This window comes from Nannobrachium achirus, assembly GCF_963921795.1.
Source record: "Nannobrachium achirus genome assembly, chromosome: 22".
Classification (NCBI taxonomy): domain Eukaryota; kingdom Metazoa; phylum Chordata; class Actinopteri; order Myctophiformes; family Myctophidae; genus Nannobrachium; species Nannobrachium achirus.
Window position 1 is genome coordinate 55,085,705 of NC_137829.1, and position 23,421 is coordinate 55,109,125.

A 23,421-nucleotide genomic window follows, 5' to 3' on the forward strand; every position below is an offset into this window, starting at 1 on the left:
ACAGAGACACACACACAATCACACACACAGTCCGCGACCGTGCGTCGCGTCCACCGTGCGTCTCGATCACCGTGCATCGCGATCACTCGCACGCGGATGCGCGCGTGCACGCTCGCAAAAAAGTCCCTCCCTGTAAATCGCTTAGAATAGAGCACAGTTTCAGACTAAAGCGTGAGCTGAGTCTGAAATCAGGCTACTGTGGTAGGCTAGTAGCACCAACAACGACCAGACTGGCAGCTCAGCGTCTTGGGGAATGAATGGCTTTGCTTTTGTCTCGTTCTGTTTTGGATGTAGGCTGCGTCATTGTATTCATTCAGACTCGATTGTCGATTTGTGAAAATATTAAACTATAGTTTGATATTCTCGTAACAGAATCTGGTTCTCAAGTTGGGGTAAAAATCGAGTCGGAACACTACCTCACATTTAACGATTGGAAAACGACCGAATCACGGGAGCGCTCCGCGACTTTATTACGACTGAGACATTTTTTCAAAGTTGTTAGGTACCCTACACACAGTTGCGACAGCTATTGTGTCCGTGTAGTCTGAGATTGAGGGGGGGGGATTTTTGTTGTTCTTGTTCTTGTGTCAGGTACGAGTTCTCTCCAGTGATTGGAAGCAATTGGCATTGATTGATTGATTGATTGATTGATTGATTGATTGATTGATTGATTGACTGATTGATTGAAGCATTTATTAGAAGTTTTACATTGGAAAAAGTACAGTTTCATGACGGTACAGTTCACTGGTACAAGGCCAACTAAAAGGTTACCCAGCAAGCACGGTCAGGACATGGACCAATCAGTGACGTCTCCATTGGCGCCAGATCAAGTCAAACCATGACTAGTCAGATCTGGCCTAGAACAGTGGTTCTCAACCTGTGGGTCGGGGGTCCCCAAATTATTCTGGGCGGTCCCCAGATGATGAACTTAATGTGAAACATTGTTTTAAAGTCAATTCAAGTTGTACAGTATATCTCAACAGTAAACAAACCAACACAACGTTTACGTGTAGCGAGTATGAGACAATTTAAGGACTTTTTCATGCCTCTAAAATATCAAATTAAACATTGGCAAATTGGCAAATATTAGAGGCAGAAATTGTGAAAATAGCAGATCTACATGCTCACAACGCGGATATGCTATTTTCACAATAGAACCGTGTTATAGAAAAAGTAATTCCTCAACTCTTAGTGCTCGTCAGGGTGGGGGGGTCCCCCAGTTAAAATAGGATTATTTGGGGGGTCCCCAGTTAAAATATGATTATTTGGGGGGTCCCCAGTTAAAATAGGATTATTTGGGGGGTCCCCAGTTAAAATAGGATTATTTGGGGGGTCCCCAGTTAAAATAGGATTATTTGGGGGGTCCCCAGTTAAAATAGGATTATTTGGGGGGTCGCGGCCTGAAAAGGTTGAGAACCACTGGCCCAGAATATCACCTGATTTCAACCAACATAAATCCTGCCCACCAAAACAGACGTCCTGGATTAATCAGAGAGGGTCCGATCGAGGCCAGATAAATATCATAACTAGTCTGATATGTCCCAGAATATAACCTTACACGCTCATATTTCAACTAACATTACAAACAATAACAATAATCCATAAGTCCATATGACGTCCTGGTAATGACGTCAAGATCATCCCCGTATGGGCTGTGATCTGGCCGAGTTCTGAACGTCACCGGAGTCACCGGAGGACGTTATCATGACGTCATCATGACGTCATTTGGCTTGCAGTATAAGCTCAGGAAAAGAACATGATTTATTTAGATTGAGATCCTTGTTTTAACTTGTATAATAATATTGAATGACAGACAGACATTTTAGTGGTTTTAGTGGTAGGCCTAATAGCAGGAGAACATATTTACACTAAACTAAAGATGCCTTTACTGTGAGGGGGGGGGGGGGGGGGGGGTGGTGACTGTTGGGGGAATATTTCAAGACAGATAAACACAGTTTGTACATTTTCCACGTCTTGTGTAAAAATACACAATGCATTTTGAACAGCAACAAAATAGTTAATATGGTGATCATATCGTCTGCAGTGTCATATTGTTATATTTGTATAAAGATTTTACATCAGTTCCCTTGGCACAACCAACGCACATCATTTTATAATCACTTTTTATACTTAAAATACTGCTTTCATTGTTGTTAAGAGAAATGCACTAAATGTCTCCCTATGTGGCTCAATGCTGCCTCCCTCTGGGGAAAGTGTGTACAGCATCCCAGAAGAGAAGATTTGTCAACATGACACAAAGAAATGCAATGTTTTTAAACTGTTTAAATAATACATTTAAATGATGAATTAATAAATGTAAAGTTTAAACCTTTTAAATAATACATATACATAATGAATAAATAAATGTAAATGTATTGATTATGTTGATTATGATCTATGAACAGTTCCAATAGATAACTGTGTTTATATATATATATATATATATATATATATATATATATAAAAAAACAGTTCCAAACCCTGTGATCTTCTGTTGTTGTGATAAAACCACTATTTTAATATTGATTTACAACAAAATAATAAACAAGTCATGATTTACAAGTCTGTGAGTATACAGTATGTATGAAATCTATGAAGAAAGATGAATCTGCAATGTTATATGATGTGTAGTGGTGGTCCCTGCTTCATCTGTCTCTCTAAGTCTAAGGGGTCCCTGCTTCATCTGTCTCTCTAAGTCTAAGGGGTCCCTGCTTCATCTGTCTCTCTAAGTCTAAGGGGTCCCTGCTTCATCTGTCTCTCTAGGTCACGTTCTCACCCAAAGTCCGCTTAGAAGGTCCGGATCAGGGACCAAATGTTTACATTGTTGCATTTTGAATTTGGTCCGGTTAGCGTTCACATGGGACTTTTGTTAAAAGAACCAAATATGTAAACAACTGACACGTGGTCATACAGGCGGCTGTTGATCTATTGACAGAATAGGCTATTCCTATGGAAAATTACTTCACTGCCAATTCTAATTAATTCTTGTGTTATTAATCACAGCCGCTTCCATGGGCTATATCTTTTTTTAAAGAAGCACTCACGCATTTCAGGCAGTAATTAGCGATGGATGGACGGACGGACGGACGGACGGACGGACGGACGGACGGACGGACGGACGGACGGACGGACGGACGGACGGAGGAATCTCTCTCTCTCTCTCTCTCTCTCTCACGAAAAAAAAAAAAAAAAAAAAAGATATAGCCAAGCATAAATCCTTCTTCTTTAATTATTTTAACAATAAATAGCGCAAGAACGCGTGGCCAGATAAAAACAGTTAAAGCGTCACCGTTTCCACATCAAATAATCACTCTGTATCTCCCTTTCTTTCTTTACAAGCAAGTGAAGCAATGGGTCCATAATGATATTTCCTATCCTTATCAGGTTGGAAATGTGAAGCTAAATGAATAAATAACCTAAATAAAAACAATTAAATAATGTATAATCCCAAACGTTGAATCAAGCATATATGCGTGTGAGCCATAACTTTTATATGCGGTGGCGCATGCTTAAAAAGAACATAATGTAACGGGATGCTATAGCTTGCAGATCAGTTCTTTTTAACCACAGGATTCGTTTAGCCCTGAAACATAACAGCCGTGCATCGGACAGTGTTGCAAGCTTTTAAATCCGTTATTTTTGCGCACCGCACCGGGCGCACCTGATGACATATTCCATGGACATACTGCCGTCCCAAGTTGGGACAACAACGTGAAGAGTTTGACTCGTGCACGCCTGTCCTCAAGGGAACAGCGAGAGAGCGAAGAAAGAGAAAATTCTAATGCCTCGGAAGAAAAGCCAAGTATGACATTTCTGTGTTGTGGTAGGTTGGATGGAAGTTGTGTGCCCAGCGCGCCTCCTTAGTTCTCCTCCCGTGTTATACAAAAGATGGTGACCTTACTTTTATTTGTGACAGTATTTGTGTCAAAACAAACAATGATCACCGTGTTCGGAGAGCGACCCCTGGAGTCACAGCACAAGATGGGTTACCAGTTTCCATGTAACTGGTGACAGCGCCGGCCATGGCGCCGGCTCGCAGGGAGAAGAGATGATATGATACAATTATTAACGTCTAACGTGTAGCCTACTGCAGCTCATGAAGAAATATCAGCGGGTCGGGTCATATCAATAATGATTCCCCTAAGAAATTCATGCCTTTAGAACTAATTATTAATCCAGCTTTACAACTGCAAAACATGAAGATTGATGAGTGTAGTCTCTTGTAGCCGAAGTTACAATTGCTTCACGATCGTTGTTTTTTTTTTTTTTTTTTTTTTTCCATATTGTTTTTCAATGAACAACACACAATGCAGAATGTACTGTAGGCTGATCAGACCTACGTTTGGTCCTCTATAAAGTCCGGCTCCGTTCACACCAGCAGAGTACCGGACCATGGTCCGTTTGGAAGGGGACCGAGTCCTGCCTTTTCAAGAGGACCATGGTCCGGACCAAACAAAGGGACCATGGTCAGTAGTGCTTTGGGGGCTGGACGGGACCGGACGCCGTGTGGCCGGAAATATTTCCCCACATGCACGCGCACGGACGGCACCGAACGGTAAACGCGTGCGTACCCCCCGCGAGAGCCGCCGCCGCGACAACCCCCCACCCCGCGAATCCGCGATAACTACAAGCAATACTTTAATCAGTGGCTACTTGCATAACAGGTTTCTAGTGGTGAATGTGTGTGCGTCCTCAAGCCTCTATTCATATGGATATATAGCCTAACACCTAGGTTTCCAGCTGTGACTGCATGTGCATGTGTCGATGTGTGTGTGTCCTCATACATGGCTCCATATTACTGTGGTATTTAGTGTTTGAGATTCGTTCAAGCCAAACTTTGTTTCTCTATCCTACTGCAGCGCTGTATTTTCTAAATGAATTAAAAGAAAGTAGAACATAAAATCTTAAGTAACAATGCAAATGTAAATTAAGACTAGAAAACTATTGTTTTGCCACCATTAGATCTGCTGACATCCTTTCTATCTAAATAGCCTCTAGAGGCGCGTGCACGCGCGTGCACGTGACGTCAATAAATGACCGTCCGCCCGGAAAAAAAAATCCCAAAGCACCACTGACCATGGTCCCTTTACACGTTCACACCAGCGGACCAAAGGAGAAAGAGGACCATGGTCCCTTTTAAGCGGACCAAATAACCCTGGTGTGAACGCCCCCTTAGTCTAAGGGGTCCCTACTTCATCTGTCTCTCTAAGTCTAAGGGGTCCCTGCTTCATCTGTCTCTCAAAGTCTAAGGGGTCCCTGCTTCATCTGTCTCTCTAAGTCTAAGGGGTCCCTGCTTCATATCTCTAAGTCTAAGGGGTCCCTGCTTCATCTGTCTCTCTAAGTCTAAGGGTCCCTGCTTCATCTCTCTCTCTAAGTCTAAGGGGTCCCTGCTTCATCTGTCTCTATAAGTCTAAGGGGTCCCTGCTTCATCAGTCTCTCTAAGTCTAAGGGGTCCCTGCTTCATCTGTCTCTCTAAGTCTAAGGGGTCCCTGCTTCAGAATACTTTGATATCACTTCACTATGCTTAGTAAAACAGACCTGATTCACACTGTACTTGATGAGTTCTTTTTCCATCTACAGACAACTCTTGTCACCAAAAATAGCTGATCTACAAGCTCACAACGCCCCACAACGTGACGAGTTGTGAGCTTGTAGATCTTTTGGCTAATTTTTTGGTGAACCTAATTCTCCCCAGAATAAGGATTCTTAGTCCAAGCATTTCAGGCGAAAATCGTGCACTTTATGAAAGAAGCATGAAATATGGCACACAGTTAGAACATGACACATGGAACATTGTTGGCTGTTGGGACATCACACAGTTAGAACATGACACATGGAACATTGTTGGCTATAGGGACATCACACAGTTAGAACATGACACATGGAACATTGTTGGCTATAGGGACATCACACAGTTAGAACATGACACATGGAACATTGTTGGCTATAGGGACATCACACAGTTAGAACATGACATATGGAACATTGTTGGCTATAGGGACATCACACAGTTAGAACATGACACATGGAACATTGTTGGCTATAGGGACATCACACAGTTAGAACATGACACATGGAACATTGTTGGCTATAGGGACATCACACAGTTAGAACATGACACATGGAACATTGTTGGCTATAGGGACATCACACAGTTAGAACATGACACATGGAACATTGTTGGCTGTAGGGACATCACACAGTTAGAACATGACACATGGAACATTGTTGGCTGTAGGGACATCACACAGTTAGAACATGACATATGGAACATTGTTGGCTATAGGGACATCACACAGTTAGAACATGACACATGGAACATTGTTGGCTATAGGGACATCACACAGTTAGAACATGACATATGGAACATTGTTGGCTATAGGGACATCACACAGTTAGAACATGACATATGGAACATTGTTGGCTGTAGGGACATCACACAGTTAGAACATGACATATGGAACATTGTTGGCTATAGGGACATCACACAGTTAGAACATGACATATGGAACATTGTTGGCTATAGGGACATCACACAGTTAGAACATGACACATGGAACATTGTTGGCTATAGGGACATCACACAGTTAGAACATGACACATGGAACATTGTTGGCTATAGGGACATCACACAGTTAGAACATGACACATGGAACATTGTTGGCTGTAGGGACATCACACAGTTAGAACATGACACATGGAACATTGTTGGCTATAGGGACATCACACAGTTAGAACATGACATATGGAACATTGTTGGCTATAGGGACATCACACAGTTAGAACATGACATATGGAACATTGTTGGCTGTAGGGACATCACACAGTTAGAACATGACACATGGAACATTGTTGGCTGTAGGGACATCACACAGTTAGAACATGACACATGGAACATTGTTGGCTGTAGGGACATCACACAGTTAGAACATGACATATGGAACATTGTTGGCTGTAGGGACATCACACAGTTAGAACATGACATATGGAACATTGTTGGCTATAGGGACATCACACAGTTAGAACATGACACATGGAACATTGTTGGCTATAGGGACATCACACAGTTAGAACATGACATATGGAACATTGTTGGCTATAGGGACATCACACAGTTAGAACATGACATATGGAACATTGTTGGCTATAGGGACATCACACAGTTAGAACATGACACATGGAACATTGTTGGCTATAGGGACATCACACAGTTAGAACATGACATATGGAACATTGTTGGCTATAGGGACATCACACAGTTAGAACATGACATATGGAACATTGTTGGCTGTAGGGACATCACACAGTTAGAACATGACACATGGAACATTGTTGGCTATAGGGACATCACACAGTTAGAACATGACATATGGAACATTGTTGGCTATAGGGACATCACACAGTTAGAACATGACACATGGAACATTGTTGGCTATAGGGACATCACACAGTTAGAACATGACACATGGAACATTGTTGGCTATAGGGACATCACACAGTTAGAACATGACACATGGAACATTGTTGGCTATAGGGACATCACACAGTTAGAACATGACACATGGAACATTGTTGGCTATAGGGACATCACACAGTTAGAACATGACACATGGAACATTGTTGGCTGTAGGGACATCACAGATTTGTCTTGGGAAACCTATGGGAGCCAATCAAAGTTGGGCTCTCATAGACTTTACTATATAGTACAATAATAAAAAAAAAATTTTTTTTAAGTAGCATGTGCAGTAGGTGTGCAAAAAAATGAAATGTGTGCAAATCTAAAATGCATTTTTAAGCGAACGTCTGTAACTCAAATTTTGCTTCTGGGGGGTCTCTGGAACTTCCTTTTGGGGGTCCTTCACATGAAAAACTTTGAGCACCAATAACTTTTTCTTTTCCTTTTTTTTTTTTTCAAAAAACCTTAGGAGGATTTGAACAAATTGTCACGATTTAAAAAAAATAGCAGATCTACAAGCTCGCAGCATGGCACTCTGTGCTGCGCTGTGAGCTTGTATATCTGCTATTTTTCAATAGTTAAAGCACAACATAACACGTAATAATGCATTCCCAGTCTAAATGGGTTAAACCCCCTCCTCCCCCTATGAAGAACATTCATGGGGGGCCTGCAGTGTACCCACATGGCCCAGAACGAGTACAGTCCTTATGGTCTTGTTTCCATTGTGGTCATTGATGTTCAATCAACACATAAAGCAGCACCAAAACATTCAACAGCCAAACATCACAAATATAAAACACATGTTATGTATAGACAGAGTAGAAAGGGTAAAGTAAGGGGGTTCTGTATGTCTGTCTGTCTTTAAGGAGTAGTTCACCCCCTAATTGTTTTTCTATTGATTACTCACAACATGGAGACTTGAGTTCAATAATATGTTTTTGTATTTGTCACATTCCTAAGACAAACATGTGATTAAAGTACATTTCTACCCCCATTGGTTCTGGATGGGGACCAGAATGCATGGCCCTGGATGGGGAAACTATCAGGGTAAATTTACTATGATACATTGTTGTCTTAGGAATTCAACAAATAGCCTACAACCAAAATATTATTGAACTCAAGTCTCCATGGCATGAGTAGGCTGGCCTAATCAATAGGGAGAAAAAAAGTCATTTTGGGGGTTTAAAGCTCAATATACAATAAAAGCAAAATATAGTCTTTGCTGCCACCTTGTGGTGGTATGGGCACATAGCAGAATACATGAAGCATTCTTCATGTTGTAGTTTAACAGTTTAATGTGTTGTTTTTAAAAGCAATAAACTTTAATTATTCATTTAACTTGAACTAATTTAACTAATTTAACTTAAACTATTAATTTAACTTTAACTAATTTAACTAATTTAACTTTAATTATTCATTTAACTTGAACTAATTTAACTAATTTAACTTTAACTATTAATTTAACTTTAACTAATTTAACTAATTTAACTTTAATTATTCATTTAACTTGAACTAATTTAACTAATTTAACTTTAACTATTAATTTAACTTTAACTAATTTAACTAATTTAACTTTAACTATTCATTTAACTTTAACAATTCATTTAACTTTAACTAATTTAACTAATTCAACTTTAACTATTCATTTAACTTTAACAATTAATTTAACTTTAACTATTAATTTAACTTAAATTATTTTACTGGTGTTTCTGATGAGAAACGATAACTATTTAAATGTTGATATGTTCATAAACATCATTAAGGAACGCAGAGAATAGCTATTTTCCTCTCCTCTCCTCTCCTCTCCTCTCCTCTCCTCTCCTCTCCTCCCCCCCCTCTCCTCTCCTCCCCTCCTCTCCCCTAAATGAGCCAATAGTTCCATAAATAAACAGTAAATAGTTCCTTTTGAGAAGGACTCCAAACCTCTACTCTTCTGCTGTGATATTTTTAGATCATAAATATAAATAACATCATATTAACGTCATACATGGAAATAACTTCATACTGTAATGATCACATCAGTGTATTGAAGTTGTTTATTAATATTGACACATCTTAATATGATTAAAATGAATCAACTTAATGTAGAATTCTATTCATCATCATCTGACTGCTGAACTTTGACACCTGACCTCTGACCCCTGGGTGACCTTGGACTCTAACCCTAACAGAGACATGTTTACCAGATCTTACAGACCTCTTCTGTACCACCATTAACCAGCGCCGTGCTGTGAGCTTGTAGATCTGCTATTTTCTGCAGACATGTAGTGTGTGTGTGTGTGTGTGTGTGTGTGTGTGTGTGTGTGTGTGTGTGTGTGTGTGTGTGTGTGTGTGTGGGGGGGGGGTCTGACCTCTGATCTCTTAACCCTAACCCTGAGGAACTGAGGAACGTCTGACCTCTCACCCCTGACCCCTGTGACCTCTAAGCCCTGACCTCTAACCCCTTGGTGACCTCTGACCTCCTGGGTGACCTCTAACCCTAACAGGGACATGTTTACCAGATCTTACAGACCTCTGCTGTACCAACAGTCCATATCCCTGCATAGAGAGGTTGTGTGAAGGTGGTTTTCTCTGTATGAAGGAGAGTCAGAGTGTTTTCACCAACACTGTAAAAAGACACACATCCTGTTGTGTGATCTGAGTAAACCCCCACGACCCCCCCAGCCTCACCCCCCACTGTGGAGGGACGTCCTGACAGGACAGTCTTAATGCTGTTGTGACGGAACCTGTAGGATGAATCATAACACCTTAACACCCAGGACTTTTTATTGAGTCCAAAGAATGATGAATCCCCCTCTCTGCTGATGTCTTTATAACTGACTGCTATATCAACACCTCCACTCCATTCTACTTCAAAGTAAGAGCGTTCAGGGAGACTCTCTCTACTCAACACCTGAGGGTAAGGGGTAAATCTTTCTTTATGTTCAGGACGACCTTGGTCTCCTAATGTCCAAGTCACCTTCTTGTTCTCCTCTGACAGTTCGAGCTCGTTGCTCGCTGTGTTTTCATCCAGTGAAAGTTGACAGGAATCTGTGAGAAAAACAAAACATCACAACTAATGAAACACTTTACAGCTGGTGTCACTGTGTTGGACATGTTATTAATGCTGGACATTTTAGAACTTAAAACTATAAAACATTTTACAAGATAGTGAAATTAGCAGATCTACAAGCGCACAATGTGATGTGTTGTGTATTTGTAGATCTGTTATTCTAACTTTCCGTGCTGAGTATATCGTTGCTGCCAGGCAGAAACCTTGCATCTCCATATTAATCCAAACTATTGAAAATAACAGATCTATAAGCTCACCACAATGTATAGTGAGCAATGTATTGTAGATCTGATATTTACACTATTACTGTTAAATCAATGAATTTATCAATCCTTGTTGTCGGTTGTTGTTCTTATTACTAACACATTCTATAACAGTGAAAATAGCAGATCTACAAGCTCACAACACCTTGTAGAGTTTGTAGATCTGCTTTTTTGTCTGAAAAACATAAGATTTATGCTCCACGGAGAATATACTGACTCTCTCTCTCTCTCTCTCTCCCTCTTTGTCTCTGTCTCTCTCTCTCACACACATTAATCACACGCACACACGCACGCATGCACGCACGTGCGCACACACACACACACACACACACACACACACACACACACACACACACACACACACACACACACACACACACACACACACACACACACACACACACACACACACACACACACACACACACACACACACACACACACACACACACACACACTGTCAGTATCCATTGATATAAACAGGGGTCTTCAACAGGGGGTCCGGGACCCCTAGAGGGTCCTCAGAGTTACTACAGGAGGCCGACAAATCCTTGCTTTTCTTTTTACTTTCTTTTTTATACTAACCATCTGAACCCTAGCATCTCTATTCTGAGAGTATTAGCCAAAAGTAGCAGATCTACAAGCTCACAACGCCTTGCATTCAACAGAGGTTTGGTTTACAAACAGAAGGAGGAAGTATTGATGGTTTAAGAGTTTAACTGTCTGATAATAGGAGGAGGGAGTATTTGTACGGGAGAGCTGAGGAGTCTGTGTACACAACGCGTTTGTGTGCGTACAAAATAAAACCAATCTTATTTTTTACAGCATGCGTATCATCCGGGGCTCGCGCTATCTGTGAGCCTGGTGTAGCTGGAAAATAGCAGATCTTCAAACTCGAGGCGACGCACACTTGTAATTGTTGATTGGCTATATTTCAAATGGTTTACGTACGTTTGGTAGGCTAATAGTAAAAATCAAGAAACAAACTGAAAAGATAAGGCGGCGCTTGGATAGGCTACCGGTATATGCCTTCCCAAATGCTATGATGGGTATTTTTCAAATGATATACAGTAGCCTATAATAAAACAGTATGTACCTGGCATTATATAGACAGATTTCTTGTTTACAAACATTTGAGACTGCATGCGCAGGTGCTTGTTTCATGTAATCAATGTGTTGCTTTGTGGAGCGCTCAGTGCAGGTTTCAGTAAAAGTACAAAAGTGTTTTGGCATCAAAATATACTTAAAGTACAAAAAGTAAAAGTACAACATGTTTGAAAATAGCAGAGCTACAAGCTCACAACGCGTTGCGCTGCGAGAATTGGCACAAGTCGCATGTCGCCCTGAGGCGTCTTACTAGTTATAATGAAACATGAAACCACAGCATATCAAACAGAACATTATATGCAGGTCACATGCAAGTCACATCAAACTGGCCCAGCGTCACTTGCTGCGCAACCCGAGCGCGGAGCGCCGACGTCATTACAGAGCACGATTATTTACTATTAAATAGTAAAAAATCAAATTTTGATTACAGCGCATATTACGGCGCGCTGAGCACATGAGAAAAACAAGAGAGGAGAGAGAAAACACTTGAGCTAAATAGATACAACCAGAGAGAAGAGCGAAACACAAGAGTGAAGAAAAGGAGAGAAAAAGTTTTTATTGTTGTCACTTATCTGTTATGTCGCATTTCCTGAACACGTGATCAACTAGCGTCAACGTTGTGACGTGACGTCATGACGCCGACGTCGTTACCACGGTAACCAAAGCAGATATGTCGCCGCAGGGCAGCTTTGGGCTGACGCTGTTAAAATCTGTCAGAACGCACAGATCAGATCTGTGCGCTTGCAAATGCAGTGTGAAAAGTCGGGCCAAAAGATCAGATTTGAGAACCAAATCGGATTTGGTCTGGATTTGACTGCAGTGTAAATCCGCCCTAAAGGGTTTCTTTAGGAGACTAGGGCCTGGTTTACACTGCCACCCAAATCTAGCCTGAATCAGATCTGAGTCACATCAAAAGTGGAATCCGATATTTTTTTAAATAGTCTAAATCCAGACAGGTCACATGCAGGTCACATGAAATCCAATTTTGAAAAACCACATCCAGAGGTGGTTTCAAATCCGGATCTGAGGACATCTGACTCAGTCTGAAAGCAGCAACCACATCCACCCCATAGAGTTATATGCAAGTCACATGCAAGTCACATCAAACTGTCCAAACGTCACTTGCTACGCGACCGAGCGCGGAGCACGCATGGGAGCGCCACTGTAATGACGTCATTACAGAGTGCGAGTATTTATTATTTTATTATGAGAAAAACAAGAGAGGAGAGAGAAAACACGTGAGCTAAATAGATAAAACCAAACACAAGAGTAAACCACGTAATCACGTTCCACCAAATATGGGCATATGATTTCCACCCGTTCCTAGTTCCGTGTAAACAAAGTAATAATGTCGGTAGGAGTAGATCCTGCTCGTTTTGGATGGCATATGGATACATATTCTAGCTCACAATCCCTTGTACATAATACAACTGACATGGTTCAAAAGGCTCTGTATTTCAATTGAAGTCGCGCTGTTTCTGCCGAGTTGGAAGTATCCCACTGGAATGTAAGGAGGCAGGCTACATTTACCAGAGAGCCGACGTCACTGGTCACGTGACCCCCAAATCGTCACAACTCCGTTCCCCTCAACAGGAGGGGGGCACTTGGGCTAATGTTCACTCATCAACATTAACTAAAATATATAGTTGATTACTGAAAATGGGTGGTCATCCCTAGCCTGATTTCAGACTCTACGCTGGAGCTTGAGTCTGAAGTTGTCCCTATTCTATTTGATTACAAAGGGGAGGGAATTTGAAATGTGAAATTCCCAATCACAAGAGATCTGGTGGGAGGGGTTGTGTTTGACTTTTGCACACAAAACATTCCCTCCTCCCCCTCCCCTCTATGACATGCACCAAACAGGTCGTTGTCTTTGATGTTTCATTGATTAGAGAGAATCACTAACGAGCTATCGACACTTGTATTTTTTAGCTCTTCTGAAGTTCAAAGGAGGCAATTAAGAACTCTGGTGAGTCACCCCTCCCTCCACTGTTTCTGTTGATTTTCAAAAGTTAGACCCACCCCTCCTCCGTCTTGCATTGATTTTATTGGTCGGTTCGCCAAGACACCGATATCAAGAGACGCGTCATAGGCCACTTCCAGACCAAGAGAAGCAGTCCACTCAGAGAGTGGGCGGGTCTATTGGCTTGAGCCAGGCAAGGTCATCCCCTTTAAGCACATAACGTGTAAGTAGCATCTGTGAGCCTCCCTTTGCAACGGTCAAGTTCTACTGCACTGTGTGTGTGTGTGTGTGTGTGTGTGTGTGTGTGTGTGTGTGTGTGTGTGTGTGTGTGTGTGTGTGTGTGTGTGTGTGTGATAATGATAAAGATAATGTTTTCAATTGAAGTGGATGGCAGTGTCCTCACCACAACGATAAAGATAAGATAAGCCAAAAAGATAAAGGCAAAATTTACGTGAACGCCGACATATCGTTATCTTTATCTTTATCACGTCCAGGGGGAGCCTGCCGTTACTTGCACAATGTACAGTTGTATGAAACTTTTTTCTTTTTTTTTTCTTCTTTTTTTTTAGAACGGCTGATCCAACCAATATTCCCATCTCTCCATATACATGGATCTCCATATATGGGTATCAGGGATCTCCATATATGGGTAACTGGTCCGATATATATTAATAATGAATTCCGTCCTGTGCTTTTTTCCCCTTAGGTGTCTTACTGGTAGAGTAGTTATACTCTACTGTTATATACACTAAGTTTCTTGAAGGTTTTTAACAGGCCTCTGTCTGATTGTAATTGAGTGTTTTATTATCTATGTATTTCTATTGTTATGTATGTATGTATAGGGAAGTACGGATGGAAATTAGCTTACACTAAACCTATTTCACACTTAACTCTTATACTGCTTTGGACGTTCCTGTTCGCCCCAATTCTAGAGAGTGGGGACGGCCAATACGGCCGTTCGTTCGTTTGATGTTTTTTATGGATTATGATAAAAGACGTCCTTGCGCAACTTTTGAATGCATAATTGGTCGTCGGTGTCGTTTTGAGGACAGCCGGAAACCGGTCATAAAAAAAAAAGTAAACAGACTGTCCTGGCTCCGCCTGCCCAGAGCGACTCTGCGCCTGCCTATAGCTGCTAGCCTTGAGGGACTATATTGTTTTATGCATCGGACTGTTAGTAGAGAAATGTTGGTAAAAGCGATCTTTTTGTCGGAAATCAGTTGTTTTAAAGTATTAGTAGTATTGTAATTGTAGTAGGTAGTAATTCGTATTTAGCAGTACTAGAATATTGAGATGTATTAGGCCAAGTAGTATGCCCTGCTCAGCTTGTTTGTATCATTCCGCCGAAGCAAAGCGACCATCCCCCACCACCCCACGGCCGAGGTAGCAGAACCACACAGCAGATCCACGGAAGAAAAGTTTCGACAACAAACTTTGTTAGAATTAGGATTACAAACCTACCCGCGTTGGTGACCCAGGACCAGGCAGCGCCCACCACGAATGGTGGTGGTGGTCGTGATGATGATGATGATGATGATGAAGAAGAAGATAAAAAGATTCCTGTAGTGTAGCCGTTGGCTTTGAAGAGAAACATATTCCATTTCTTGGTGCCGTTGGTCGCGAAGAACCGGGTCAAAAAGTGCATCAAGAGCCTCCTGATATCCCGATATGGACTCGGAGACCCCCGCCGTACCTGACACCTCCGCCGTTCGTTCCTGAGAGTGAGACCCCCGCGCTGGATGGATCCCGGCACGGCACAGTGGACACACATCTCCGGCGCAGTAGAGATCGCCGCCCGCCGTGACCGCCGCCACCCATTCAACAGCCAGACGTACAGAGGCAGAGACTCACTGGACGATGGCCATGATTATACTGTCCAACGTGGTAAGACTTGAATCCAGTGCATCTGCATGTGACTGTATGTGAAGTGAAAACATCGCTTCAGGCTTTCCACTGCATCCGTGAGGAAGCCTGGTTTGATTGACAAGCCTAAAGCCTGGTCTGGTCAGAGTGATCTCTATTGCGAATACACCAGTGGGATCCGGTCTAGAGCCCGCCTACTGCATCCGGCTATTTACACGTACACATACATGCAAGAAATGTTTCCGTATCCGGACCGGATCAGTAACTTGATCCAAGCAGTTAGGATCCACGTGCATGCGTTTGTTTTTGTCGCTACACAGGACACGTGGAGTTCCTATCACGCGCGTGCACGTACCGCGTGTAGTGTACGTGCACTGCACAGCTACTAGGATTATTTGATGGGAATTTAGGATTTATTGGCTTAGTTTGTGTGTGCGTGCGTACGATGCGTGTGTTTGTGAGAGAGGGAGAGGTTTCTTTTTACGTGTGCTATGTCGTCATCATCATCATCATCATCATCAGTAGCTGATGATGTAGCTTTTCAGTTCAATTCAAAGGAGCTTTATTGGCATGAGAAAACATATGTTTACATTGCCAAAGCAAGTGTTACAAATAAAAACTGTTGAAAATGGGGAACATATATACAGTTGGAGGGAGTACAGCTTTGTGTAAACAGAGCTATGTTGCATTGTGACATTTTATATATTATACATACAGGGTAGGCTATAAAGGGCATTTCACTGTGACAGTAAATGCATGGTAACTATTTACTATATCTGCATTTTATGTATTACATATGAACTTATTGTAAGTCATTTGCTAAATGTCAAAATTGTAAATTGATTTGTTTACATATAAACCTTTTGATAATTTCCTGGCTATGATTTTAGATGATGAGTCGACGATGATGAGCCTACTTCTTCATTGCCACATCGTAGTCGTCCAAGGACAAGGATAGGTAAAGAACAAAAACCTTTTTTCTGTAAAGCAGACTTAGCACCAGACACATGCTCACATAGACATCAAAGGGGGCTGGAGCCCCTGCCCTTTTATCCATCTGTAAAAAGTGCCCTCTCCAGACCATGAATGCTGTTTTTACATAATTACTATATATATATAGTTTATATATATATTTGTGTGGTAAGCAGTGAAGTGCATAGAATGTTAGAGAATTTCTAAAACAGCCTTTTGATGAAAATATTAGGCCCCCAACCTCCACCCATTCTGCTGTGACGCGTTGTGAGCTTGGAGGTGTACTATTTTTCATGTATTTTATAGTAATTATGTATTTGTATAATTTACAGATCGACCATAGGCTTGTGTACGTGGTGCAGACTCGGTGTAGCCCTTCCGGAGGAGCCTGGCTGTAGTGAAACAGAATGGAGCCCCAGGCCCTGTGCAGGCTGAATGAAAAGCTAGGTCATTCACTTGCGACCTTACAGCCCACCCCCCGTAAAACTAGACAATCATTTGTACTGTACTTCAACCTAAAAAGTGTGAGATAAAGAGAACCCTGAAAGCTGAAGCAGGATTCAGGCTGAATCTCATGTCACTGTGTCAATGTTCTGCACTGCTCTTACTGCTCTTACACACTAAAAGTGTGTAAAAAAACACTTTTTCTTGTTTTTATTTTTTTGAATTTGTTTGTAAACAACCACTGATCATAGGTGTGATGTTACTGAAGCCAACAATAAAAGGCTAAAGAGAGATTTCTGCCTGAAAATGTCTTCTTCACAAAAATGCATTTTTCTCAGCTTTATGTTCTCAAAGAGCTGTTTTTTAGGCCATATTCAGCAGCTTCTAGCTAATGAATAGAACATGATAAAAACACGAAATCTTTTTCTGTTGCAAAGTAGACATTCTATTCTTCGTTGCCATATAATTGTTGTCTTTATAGTCAAAGCCAATTTTCTCCAGTAGGCCTTCAAAGATGAGCGACAATTCTCAAATTTAGCTGGCAGTGGATGAAGCTTTTTGTTAAATTATGTGGCAGTAAAAGAGTTAATCTTGTGTAAGAAATACAAACATCATGTTTTAGTATTCATTAATAAGCATTATCCAGACCAAATAAACAAATAAAGCAAAGCAAATATTGTGTTTGCTGATTTGATTTCATGAATGAAAAGGAATACACACTTACACTTCAAAGGAAGCAGTCTGTTCTCTCCAGAATGCTCCACACTGGGGTTGGAGGAGAGACAAAGGTGTGAATATTCTATATGTTAATAGGAACGTTGATTGATAATGATTTTACAGCATTAAACACTATACAGAATCACAGCATGATCCCCTCTAAACCTACTAGAACATCCATACCTGAGAGTCTGCAGTGGTAGAGCAGAGAGAAGCTCCACTGAGTCTCCTGGATGGTTGTAGCTCAAATCCAACACTTCCAGATGAGAGTTGGACCTGAGAGCGGAGATCAGATGAGAACAGCCTTTCTCTGAGATCATGCAGCTTGACAACCTACACAACACGCACGCACGCACGCACATTGACAGTTTGGTTTCAGATGTGTTTGTTTACATATGAGCTGATTAAGCGTTGTGCTCTCCATGTAGCATGCATGCTAACGTCTGCTGCTCTTTGACACTCTTTGTCTTCTCTTTGGTCAGCTTTCCCTTTATTACTGACGAGAACAACATGTCGCTGGTTCTATACTGGAGCTGCTAGCAAGATGCTAACGTTGCTAGCAAGATGCTAGCAAGATGCTAACGTTACTGAGGAGAACAGAGTGTCGCTGGTTCTATACTGGAGCTGCTAGCAAGATGCTAAATTTGCTTTATTACTGACGAAAACAGAGTGTCACTGGTTCTATACTGGAGCTGCTAGCGAGATGCTAACATTGCTTTATTACTGACAAGAACAGAGTGTCACTGGTTCTATACTGGAGCTGCTAGCGAGATGCTAACATTGCTTTATTACTGAGGAGAACAGAGTGTCACTGGTTCTATACTGGAGCTGCTAGCGAGATGCTAACATTGCTTTATTACTGAGGAGAACAGAGTGTCACTGGTTCTATACTGGAGCTGCTAGCGAGATGCTAACATTGCTTTATTACTGACAAGAACAGAGTGTCACTGGTTCTATACTGGAGCTGCTAGCGAGATGCTAACATTGCTTTATTACTGACAAGAACAGAGTGTCACTGGTTCTATACTGGAGCTGCTAGCGAGATGCTAACATTGCTTTATTACTGAGGAGAACAGAGTGTCACTGGTTCTATACTGGAGCTGCTAGCGAGATGCTAACATTGCTTTATTACTGAGGAGAACAGAGTGTCACTGGTTCTATACTGGAGCTGCTAGCGAGATGCTAACGTTGCTTTATTACTGAGGAGAACAGAGTGTCACTGGTTCTATACTGGAACTGCTAGCGAGATGCTAACGTTGCTTCATTACTGAGGAGAACAGAGTGTCACTGGTTCTATACTGGAGCTGCTAGCGAGATGCTAACGTTGCTTTATTACTGACAAGAACAGAGTGTCACTGGTACTATACTGGATTGCTAGCGAGATGCTAACATTGCTTTATTACTGAGGAGAACAGAGTGTCACTGGTTCTATACTGGAGCTGCTAGCGAGATGCTAACATTGCTTCATTACTGAGGAGAACAGAGTGTCACTGGTTCTATACTGGAGCTGCTAGCGAGATGCTAACATTGCTTTATTACTGAGGAGAACAGAGTGTCACTGGTTCTATACTGGAGCTGCTAGCGAGATGCTAACATTGCTTTATTACTGAGGAGAACAGAGTGTCACTGGTTCTATACTGGAGCTGCTAGCGAGATGCTAAAAGGTGATAGTCCTAGTTTAATTTTCTAATTTAATTCATGTTCCAATGTTTTAATAGCCTGTTTAATAAAAGTGTGAAGGGATTCTTGATATTTGCATTCGACATCTGTCTCCTCATTAAATATAAATCAATGAATTAGGTAAACTCCATTTATATTTAAGCCATGGTATAAATGTTCTTCTGTTAAAAGGTTCAGGAACACTGACCTGAGGGTCTTCAGTTTACAGTGTGGACTCCCCAGTCCAACACAGAGCCTCTGAATGCCTTCATCCTGTAGATAATTCTGACTGAGATCCAGTTCTGTCAAATTAGAGGAGCTGGAACTGATAACTGATGATAACTGCTCACAACATCTCTCTGTGAGGTTACAGCCACTCAGCCTGGAGAAACAATAGAATCAGAATCAGAATAATGATTTATCAAAATGTATCAGGTCAACTCCATATGTATCTTAGTCAGGATATAAATAGTCTTCTGTAAGAGGTTCAGGAATACTGACCTGAGAGCTGTCAGTTTACAGTGTGGACTCTCCAGTCCAACACAGAGTTTATTTACTGCAGAATCCTGCAGATCATTTTCACTGAGATCCAGTTCTGTCAAAGTAGAGGAGCTGGAGCTGATAGCGGATGATAACTGCTCACAACTTCTCTCTGTGAGGTTGCAGCCACTCAGCCTGAGGACACAATAGTGATTGTAAGAAATGTTTGTATTTCCTTGCCTATAAAACAAGATGAGATAATATATGACTTGAATCCTTTCATCAGTTCACTTACAGAGCTCTGTTTGAGGCTTTGACCACTGGCAGCATCCTCAGGAGAGCCTCCTCTGAGGCACAGTATTTCTTCAGGTCAAACACATCCAGTTCCTTTCCTGATGACAGCAAGATGAAGACCAGAGTTGACCACTGAGAAGGAGAGAGGTTGGCAGAGGAGAGACTTCCTGAGCGCAGGTAGCGTTGGATCTCCTCTTCCAGAGAATGATCATTCAGCTCATTCAGACAGTGGAACAGGTTGATGCTTTTTTCTTGAGATGGATTCTCCCTGATCTTCTTCTTGATGTACTCAATTGTCTTCTGGTTGGTCTGAGACATGTTCCGTGTCTTCATAGGAAGCAACGTATCTAACAGTCTCTGGTTGGTTTCCAGTGAGAGGCCCAGCAGAAAACGGAGGAACAAGTCCAGGTGTCCATTTGGACTCTCTATGGCCTTGTCTACAGCACTCTGGTAGAAGTAGATTTCCTTCCTTGTAACAAGCTTAGACCATCGGAAGGACTGGGACAGTAGGTTGACACCAGTGTCCATGAATGAGTGATGTACATAAAGAGCAGCCAGGAACTCCTGAACACTCAAATGGACAAAGCTGAACACCTTGACCGTCTGCACACCATGCTCCTCTTTAAAGAACTGTGTGAACACTCCTGAGTACACTGCTGCATCTTGATATCAATGCCACACTCTTTTAGGTCTTTTTCATAGAAGATCAGGTAGCCATTCTCCAACTGCTCAAAGGCCAGTTTTCCCAGGGACAGAATAGCCTGACCTGGATTCAATTCAGAATGTGCCTGAGCTTTGTTACTCTTCTTCTGATTCGAATGAACCTGTGTGAAGTGGATGAACATCCTCTGTTTGGAATGAACCAGTATGAAGTGGATGAACATCGCAGTCAGGGTCTTTGGAAGTGCTACTGTCTCATGTTCTCCCAACATGTTCTCCAGAACTCCAGCAATGATCCAACAGAAGACTGGGATGTGACACATGATATGGAGGCTCCGTGATGACTGGATGTGTGAGATGATTGTTGTGGCCTTGTGTTTCTCATCACGGAATCTGTTGTTGAAGAACGTCTCCTTCTGGGGGCCAGTGAATCCCCTTGCCTCTGTCACCCTGTCAAAATACTTAGCAGGGATCTGATTGGCTGCTGCGGGTCTTGAGGTTATCCAGACGCGTGCAGAGGGAAGCAGCTTTCCCTTGATGAGGTTTATGACCAGCAGAGCCACAGTGGTTTGTGTTGTGACATCAGTTATGATCTCACTTTTCTCAAAGTTCAGAGAAGTCCTAAATTCATCTAACCCATCAAAGCTGAACATGGTATTGGTGTTGTTGAAGTTGCACATCGGTACACCCTTGGTTTCAACAAAGAAGTCATGCATAAGTTCCTCCAAGCTGCACTTCTTTGTCACAGAATTCAGCTCACGGAACGTGAAAGGAAACATGAATTGAGTACTCTGGTTGGCTTTGTCTTCTGCCCAGTCCAAAGTATTCTTCTGAAGGAGGACTGATTTCCCAATGCCAGCCACTCCCTTTGTCATCACTGTTCTTATTGGATCAGTTTCTGTAGGTAAAGTTTTAAAGATGTCTTCACATTTGATTGGTGTTTCTTTTGTGGATGAATTCCTGGACACTGCTTCAATCTGTCTGATCTCATGTTCATTATTGACCTCTCCAGTCCCTCCCGTTGTGATGTAGATCTCTGTGAAGCTCTCTTTCAGAGGTGTTGAGCTTCCTTGATCTTCTTCGTTTAGGTTCCACCCAAACAAACGCTGTGACTTTGTCTTCAGACTCATCTTGAGTTGTTGTTGAGGAGTAAGAGTTTCTAAATGGCCAAAGAACAGAAGACAAAGTAATGTAATGGTAAATGTGGTCCTGAAATAAGAGGTATTGTTTTTTTTTGTTTTTTTTCTTAATTTAAATAGGGATCATGTGTCTGCTGCTGAACTATATGCAACAGTTTGACTTCAGATTAATTATTGACCATATGAAAACTTTAGGTTACTAGCGTTTTATGATAAGACGAGCAAAGCGACTCGCTATGGATGGGAGCTGCTGATTGGAGCTGCCGTTGTATCCCCGCCCTTCTAGATCATAGAATACACAGGGCTCTTCTAGGCTAGATCACACCTGACAGGCGGAAGTCCCGCCCTCCGTGTATAAACCCTGTCTGGGGGCAGTCTTTCATCAGCTGTTTTCTTGATTTTTCCCCCTTAGATTTGCCTACTATTTCTTTCCATTTGATGTATTGATGTAGTGACATATTACCTTGCTTATTGTAAGTCGTTCTGGATTAAGAGCGTCTGCTAAATTAAAGGACACAAAACACCTTTGCTTCTCGAATGCATACAAGAAGGGTGTTTCAGCAAGTCACTTAGTTCTTCTTATCATGAAACCGGGGTTACGCTAGTAACCTATAGTTTTATATCTAAGACTCACTCCGTGACTCGCTATGGGAAGATGTGATAAACACCCCCATCCAGAGATCTATTCGTAGGATTGTGAGTACCCATAGGTTAGTGACATGTCCCGTCATGGAGTCACAGTATGGAGGGCACCTACCTTTAGCGGCCCCTACAGAGGCCTCAAGGGACACTGCCACCTTGCTACGAGAGGGAGCCCCCAGCAGAGCTGGGTCGCAACCTCTCATCATAGGAAGCTATACCTAGCTGTCCAAGACTCAGGGAGAAAACTAATTACCCCAATATAGTGAAACCCTGCCACCCAGTAGTGCCCAGAGGCCCAAGGGGTGAACAAGAGCTCTCGCTTTTTTCTCTGAAGTTCGTAGGAGAAAACCAGAGTGATCAGACAAGTTTCTGGACTGGTCATCATGAGGAACCCTGGACCCCAGCCAGGCATGCACCAAGCCAGAATAATCCATGAGGGTCGTCGTGTCTCGGCGCGTGTCCACAATGTGCCTGGGAACACTTTGTGGTCAGAGGTACTCTCTCTCTCTCGGGTCCCAACCAACAAGCTGCCTGACATGTGGTCTCTATCCAACATCATCCCGGTGCCTAAAGCAGGAGACCTCTTGAAGTCAGACAACTACCAAGGCATCAGCCTGACCTGTATCACCGCGAAGGTCTACAACTGGATGATACAAGGTGGTGACCACAGATGGCAACAGTGAGGAGTTTGATATTCTGGGATAAAAAAA

The 23,421-nt window shown here is 42.1% G+C and overlaps 1 pseudogene across 1 annotated transcript; it reads right to left on the reverse strand.

Moving 5' to 3' along the window:
- Window positions 1-6,827: 6,827 nt before the first annotated feature.
- Window positions 6,828-22,914, reverse strand: LOC308308139 (protein NLRC3-like; annotated as a pseudogene). The gene is made up of 9 exons: window positions 22,827-22,914; window positions 20,272-22,089; window positions 19,998-20,171; window positions 19,705-19,878; window positions 18,021-18,113; window positions 17,845-17,885; window positions 10,416-10,486; window positions 9,955-10,027; window positions 6,828-6,856 (listed from the first exon to the last, which is right to left on the reverse strand). The product of its transcript is annotated as a protein NLRC3-like (transcript).
- Between the last annotated feature and the right edge of the window lie 507 nt (window positions 22,915-23,421).